General features: G+C 41.5%; 1 pseudogene; it reads right to left on the bottom strand.

The window, feature by feature from the left end:
• Window positions 1-1,132: 1,132 nt before the first annotated feature.
• Window positions 1,133-1,285, bottom strand: LOC148094395 (U1 spliceosomal RNA; annotated as a pseudogene).
• Between the last annotated feature and the right edge of the window lie 5,460 nt (window positions 1,286-6,745).

The raw sequence follows: 6,745 nt of genomic DNA, 5'->3' as shown, positions 1-6,745 counted from the left end.
GTTTGGCTTGAATCAATATTTTCTTTGACTGAGAAGTTACCCATTGACCTTATTTGTGATTTATCCTCGGGTCATTTTACTGTAACTCCCTGAGGACAGGATACTTCTCTTCCTTGCACCTAGCAAGGGGCTTCTAGCTTGAGCAAGATGTTCATTCATTATCCCATTGGTTGTTTGTAAATGTCTCAGTAAACTATAAATTCTCTGGTGGCCCGAGTCTTGTTTTCTGCTTTAAAATTTTAATACTTGAGAGCAGCCAGTACAGCGTCTGATAGTCCGTGGTGGGCAGAGTACATTCTCTTCTCTCCCCAGATGAAAATCTTCCTCAAAGGTGGAGAAAGGGCTGCTGTTGGTCCACCTGTGCGATATTCCAGCAAATCAGTAGCACACAGAGGAGCAGATTGTGAAGCCAGCGTAGGTGCCGATGAAGGCACCCTAATACAGTCATGTGCTGTTAAATGACAGGGAGACATTCTGGAAAATGTGTCCCTAGGCAGCTTTGTCATTGTGTGAACGTCGTAGAGTACCCTTACACAGACCTAGATGGGATAGCCTGCTGCACACGTAGGCCACATGGGATAGCCTGTTGCTCCTAGGCTATAACCTCATGTAGCATGTTACTGTACAAAACAACATGAGACTAAATCAAGCACAAGAGACAATGATGCACTCAAGAAATGCAATAAACACAAGAGGTGTGAAGCTGCTGCTGGTGTAAATAGTAAAGCATACTGTTTCACAGCAAACTTTTTTTATAAGTAAAAAGACTACACTCTAAAATAATAGTTAAAAGTATAGTATGGTAAATATGTACCCTGGTTGGTTTGGCTCAATGGTTAGAGCATTGGCCCTCAGACTGAAGAGTCCCAGGTTCGATTCCGGCCACGGGCATGTACCTCAGTTGCAGGCTCCATCCCCAGCCCAGGTCGAGAAGCGTGTGGGAGGCAACCAATCGATGCGTCTCTCTCACATCGATGTTTCTCTCTCTCTCCCCCTTCCACTCTCTCTGAAAAGCAATGGAAAAAATATCCTTGGGTGAAGATAAAAAAAAAAAAAGGTAAATATGTAAACAATTGACATAGTTATTATTAAGTATTATGTACTGTGCATAGTTATGCTACAATTTTTTTGTCAGGGGAGTGTGCAAAAGCAGTCCCCCACTACCACAAATTATGCAGTTGAGTTTCCCACATTTGGGGGTCAGCACATCCAGGGTGCAATGGGTAAGCATCTCCTTGGGAAAACCACCTTTGTGATCATGGTATCTCCTCTGCCAGGGAAGTATCTCTGTGCTATACTTTTATACCACTGGCAGCAGAAAATGTTTATTTACACCAGCATCACCACAGACAGGTGAGTACTGCAGGGCACTATGATGTCACGATGGCTATGACGTCACTAGGTGCTAGAAATTTTTCAGCTGGGTTCACAGATTGGAAAACTTAATACTGTTCATTCTGTCCTTTTTGTTATGAAATATAACAAACACATGCATAAAAGTGCATAAAAGATACATGTACAGTTTAATGAAATATTATAAAGCAAACTCCCATTTAGTCACCATTTAAGTCAAACGCTAGAAATTGCCAACATTCTAGAAGCCCCGCCACCTTGCACACCCCTCCCCTGCCACAGTGCTGCTTGTCTCCTCTAGAGGGAGCCACTACATGGGCATGCTTTCCTGATTTATCTTTTACAAGGTTTTAACACTTAAGCATCTCCAAAAAATACAGTCTAGTTTTTGACTTTAAAATCACATACTATATATTATTATATGTCTGACTTACTTTGCTCAACATTATGTTTTTAAGATTTAGCCAAGTTCTTTGTACTTGTTCTTTGTTCTATTTTTTTTTTTTTTCTCTATAATATTCTACTGTGTCACCATTTAGTTATTGATTTTACTATTGATGGACATTGGGTATTTCCAATTTGGAGCTATAACCAAATATGCTGCTAAAATCATTCTTGCCCCCTTGCTAAGGAAATGCATAAGCACACATTTCTCCAGGGCAGTGTGGCCCCAAAAGGCAGCATCAGCATTGCCTGGGAACTTGTTCGAAAGGCACATCCTTGGGCCCCACCTCTGCCTCACAGAATCAGGGACTCTGGGGTTGGGGCCTGGCCATCTGTGTTTTAACAAGCTCTCCAGGTGATTGTGAAACACACCAGAACTTGAGAACCACCACTCTAGGGAGTACAGTATCTATCCTAACCTAGGCTTGGAACTAATTATCTAGGAGGGTCAGGATACATACGCAAATTTCTCCAAAATGGGCAACCAATTCAGACTCTCATGGAGGGTGAGAAAGATCCCACTGCCTCGCCCTTCCTCTCCATAGCCAGTGAAAGGGTGTGTCACCGTATCTCAGTTTATCTGCAAATACATTTCACCGACTATGTATATTTCAACCCTTTTCCTACATATAATGTCCATTTAGGTTTCTTGTCTTGTGGAGTGGCTTTTCCCTTCTTTGCCCCATTTTTTAAATTCTGGATTCAAACCCTTTGTTGCTTACAGGTTCTTGTTTCTAGGGTTGGCAGATGGCCTGAAGCAAAGTCCACTTCCACACTGGCTTATCTCCCTAGGTTTCCCTCCTTCACTTTTCACCTTGTTATCCCTTATTGTCTTGTACAGTTTAAAAAATATATTCATCCATTTTAAATACTTTTAAAATATTTAGTATGTTGGTTGTTTTAGTAGGCAGGTTGATCAGAATAAGTTTGCCGGCCATTCCTGGAGGAAGCTCGCCTATGTGTTGACAGGGGGAGGCGTGGCACTTGTTTTAAGAAAGAAAGTGACTTCGTGGTATGAAAAGTAGAGTAATATCAGAATTGGCACAACTTTTCATATCTGGTTCTATTGAGACAAAAAAATTTAATTATGTGGAGTCACAAGGAAGAAATCTTACTTTTGTACCATGTATAATCCTAATTCCTTTATTCATAGGATTAATAGTTGTTGGATATCTACTATGCACCAGGCTACACAAGGCCCCTGTACGTGCGGGGCCTAGAGTCCAGTGGGAAAGACAGAGGTAAAGGAAGCAATAATAGTGACACGTGATGCAGCTCATCATAGTGAAGGTGGGGCTCAGGATCCTCGTAGTGGAAGCTCCTAACCAGGAAAGATCCTTAGGGGAAGTGATATAAGGCCGATGCCTGAAGGATGAGGGCTGGGTGAAGAGCGAATGGAGGGCCTTGGGAGATGTGGTGTGTACTGAGGACTGAGGCCACAGGTGAGCCTGGAATCAGAGCCTGGATCCTGAGAAGTCTGCACGGCACAGGAGAAAGTTTGGTTCATATCCTAAAGGTGGTATAAACCCACCGAAGTGCTTCAAGCAAGGAAGCCACTTGACCACGGTGATGGTTAATTTTATGCATCAATTTAACGGCTCAGGTAGTTGGCGAACCATTACTTCTTGATATATCTGTAGAGTGTTTCCAGATGAGGTTAGCAGTTGAATCTGTGGACTGAGTAGAGTAGATTGCTGTTTTAAGTGTATTACTATCTATTCAGAAAGCACATCCAATAATTTTAAAAAACAACACCGCAGGGACACCATCCCTGTGAGGCTGTTTTCCCTACTCCCAGCCTGGCATTATTCATCTGGTGTTAAGCATATCCCCAGACTGCTCGATACAAGCTCTTGTTTCTCACAGGCAGATAAATGCACCACTTTTTGACAGCATGTTATTGTAGCCTTAGAGATTTCCAGCTTCCACAATGTAAGTTGTTTTTTCCCCCATGTAGCTAGGCACCGGATCAATAAGGTAAACGCATAATGACTTTCCCTGCTTTATTTTAGTAGGTTATCTGATACTATTTGCTTTTTTAGTCTTAGTCAATATTGGTGTCTCCTGGGAGGCAGAGATGATATCTCTTCATGAAACCCATTCCTCCAGGATCCTAAATAAAAAACCAGCCAGGACAAAGGATTCTGAGCCCCGCTGGTCATTTTTTAAGTGAATCTCAAACCGATGCTAGCTCAGCCTAATTTCAATCATAATAACTTCCTTTGCCATCGCTGTACCCGTGGTGGCCGCACATTTCACCTGGAGCCCCAGCTGCCTCAACTCCGGGGACTCTGTTTTGTAATAGGGTGTCTTGGCCTCATGACTCCATTGTAGCCCTGATGCCCATCACTGGCAGCTCAGGGACAAATTTTAAAGCCTGGGCACAATAAATTCTGCTGCATTATCAAACAGGAGGGGGAAAAAAAGAAATCCTCCCACTCACTCCCTGGTTAGCTCAGGCTGCAGTAAGCTTATCACATTGTGGAGCACCATGGGTGTCCCTCCCTAATTCTTTAAACTGTCCACTTCTTCCTGTTCCTCCCTCCTGATTTCTTCAAGCGCTTATTTCAGATGAGCAAGAACCCTCAGGAAAAGTTTGGGAGCTGCCCTGTATGACTGAGAAAATGAGATTCTACCTGGAATAATTACCCTCGGATCCCCATTCCTCGGGCTTTTGAGCTTAATCTAGTTTCAGAGCCAGCATCTGTGGGGTCTTTTCTTCTTCCAAATCGGACGTGCACAGCAACCAAGACAGCGATACCCAATAATGTTGCCGAGTGACTTCTCATCAACAGTTCCAAAGAAGTTGTTTTTCAGGAAGCATCAGCTATATTTTTTAATGAATTCACCTCATGCTGTGACCACAGTCATAGTCTGGGCTCTTGTTTTGTATATGAGTAGACTGAGGAATAAAGAAATGGACTTTCTGAAAGCCATAAAGTTAGGATCTAGAAGGCACAGCTGCCGGGCAGGGACCCGTGGGGCTCTGAAAACAATGTAGAGAGGGGGGGCTGCCCTGGTCACCCAGCTCTGACATTAAGTAGCTGTGTGACCTTGAGCAGGTCGTTCTACTTGTTTCCTCATCTATAAAAAGGAAGAAGTTGAATTAGAGGGACAGGTCTTGGAGGTGGTAACATTTCCTGATTTCTGATCATTTCCCACAGGACAAAATGTATACATTTAAACATACAATTTGCAACTTATATGTACAATGGAAACAATCCTTTTTTCATAATGTTACAATTTGCAACAGAGGAAACTATGTAGGTTGAATAGATTGTAAAGAAAACCGTATAAAATACAGCTCTTGAAAGCTTCATCTGCCAGATCGTCTTCTTTGGTGGCTTTCCCACTTGGGAAACGTTACCCTCCCTTGCTTGTCTCAGAGAATTGAAATGAGGGACAAAGAAGGTCATTTTCTGAAGCTCCATTTGGAGCCCTAGTGCTTCCAGTCTTTCAACCTGCAATTTCCAAAACATTAAGCATAAAGTGTTAAATCTGGAGCAGCTTTCTTGTCTCCTTGATGTTTATGAGATAGACAATCTATTCATTTGTTCTGCTTCAAAAATCAAATGATTTTGTCCACCCAGAGATGAAAATTCAGCGCACAAGTCCTAAAATAATGACACTAAATTAAACTCATTTTGTTTAAATAAAATCTGACCTCTCCTTACTTGTACTCAATTCTTGGTAAATTCTGAACAACAGATATTTCTAGATCAGCATTTTAAAAATATATATTTTTATTGGTTTCAGAGAGAGGAAGAGAGAAGGAGAGAGAAACATCAATGATGACAGAGAGTCATTCATCAGTTGCCTCCTGCATGCCCCCTGCTGGGAATCGAACCCACGACCCAGGCATGTGCCCTGACCAGGAATCAAACTTTGATCTCTTAAATCATGGGTTGATGTTCAACCACTGAGCCATGCAGGCTGGGCTAGATTAGCATTTCTTAACCTGGGGTTTATGGACCCCTCCCAGGGAGTTTACTATGCTTTCTTTCCTGAATGGTATAAATGGTTTTGAATCCTCTGAATGGAGTTAAAAGGACTTCATGCGTGGATGTCTATACCTGTAACTTTTTTTTTTGGCCTGAGAAAAAATTTCAGAGTTTTCATCTTATTTTTAAAGGATACCATGACTCTCAAAAGGATAAGAATTGTTGCTCTAGGTATTAATTTATAGGACTTGACTTGTTGACAATATGGGAGTTGTATTTTTCCACTTCCTTAGCTGGTGGTAGCTAGATGACCTGAACGGAACTGAGGTCTTCATTTGAACTAGTGAGTGCCTTAGATTTAAAAAATATCCAAATTTCTAAACTGTCAACTTTGTAGATGAGATCCACCAGTTCAGGGAGATGGGGAATTCCATGCACTCTGTACCAGATATCTCTTTGTGACCTATTTGGTGTCAAGTTAACATGCTATATTTATTGATCTTAAGAAAATCCTTCGTAAAATGAATATATACAAGACTAAATATCCTAGGGCCTGCAATCCTTTTAAAATTGCATGTCTCTTCGGAAGACGGTTATATATATTTATTCTTTCTCTTTACCAAGCTAACAAAATGCTACAAACACTCGTTTTGGCTCTACAGCTGAGCTACCAAATCAGATCAGTTTAATGCCATGTTTACATCCTTGCTTTCCTCTCCCTTTCCTCCTTCCTGTCCCCTAGTTTTGAATTTTGACTGAGGTTAAGTGTATAAAATGTCTCGAGGGAAAATGTTGGCAGAAACTGAGTAAAAACAAAGAAATTTAATGAAATATTATGACCTGTATAAAGTAACACAATTTATAATCAAGGCCAGGAAGTTTCCTTTCTTTTCCCAATATCCATAAAATTAATCATGTTAATATGGCTGCATTAGTCATTTTGGGCTGTGCTCTTGTAAATGGACTCTAAGTGCCTACTGGGATCTGAGGTAAGGAAGCCACAGGAA

This window comes from Miniopterus natalensis, chromosome 1 (genome assembly GCF_054644295.1).
Source record: "Miniopterus natalensis isolate mMinNat1 chromosome 1, mMinNat1.hap1, whole genome shotgun sequence".
Classification (NCBI taxonomy): domain Eukaryota; kingdom Metazoa; phylum Chordata; class Mammalia; order Chiroptera; family Miniopteridae; genus Miniopterus; species Miniopterus natalensis.
This window is presented reverse-complemented; position numbering and strand designations above follow the sequence as displayed.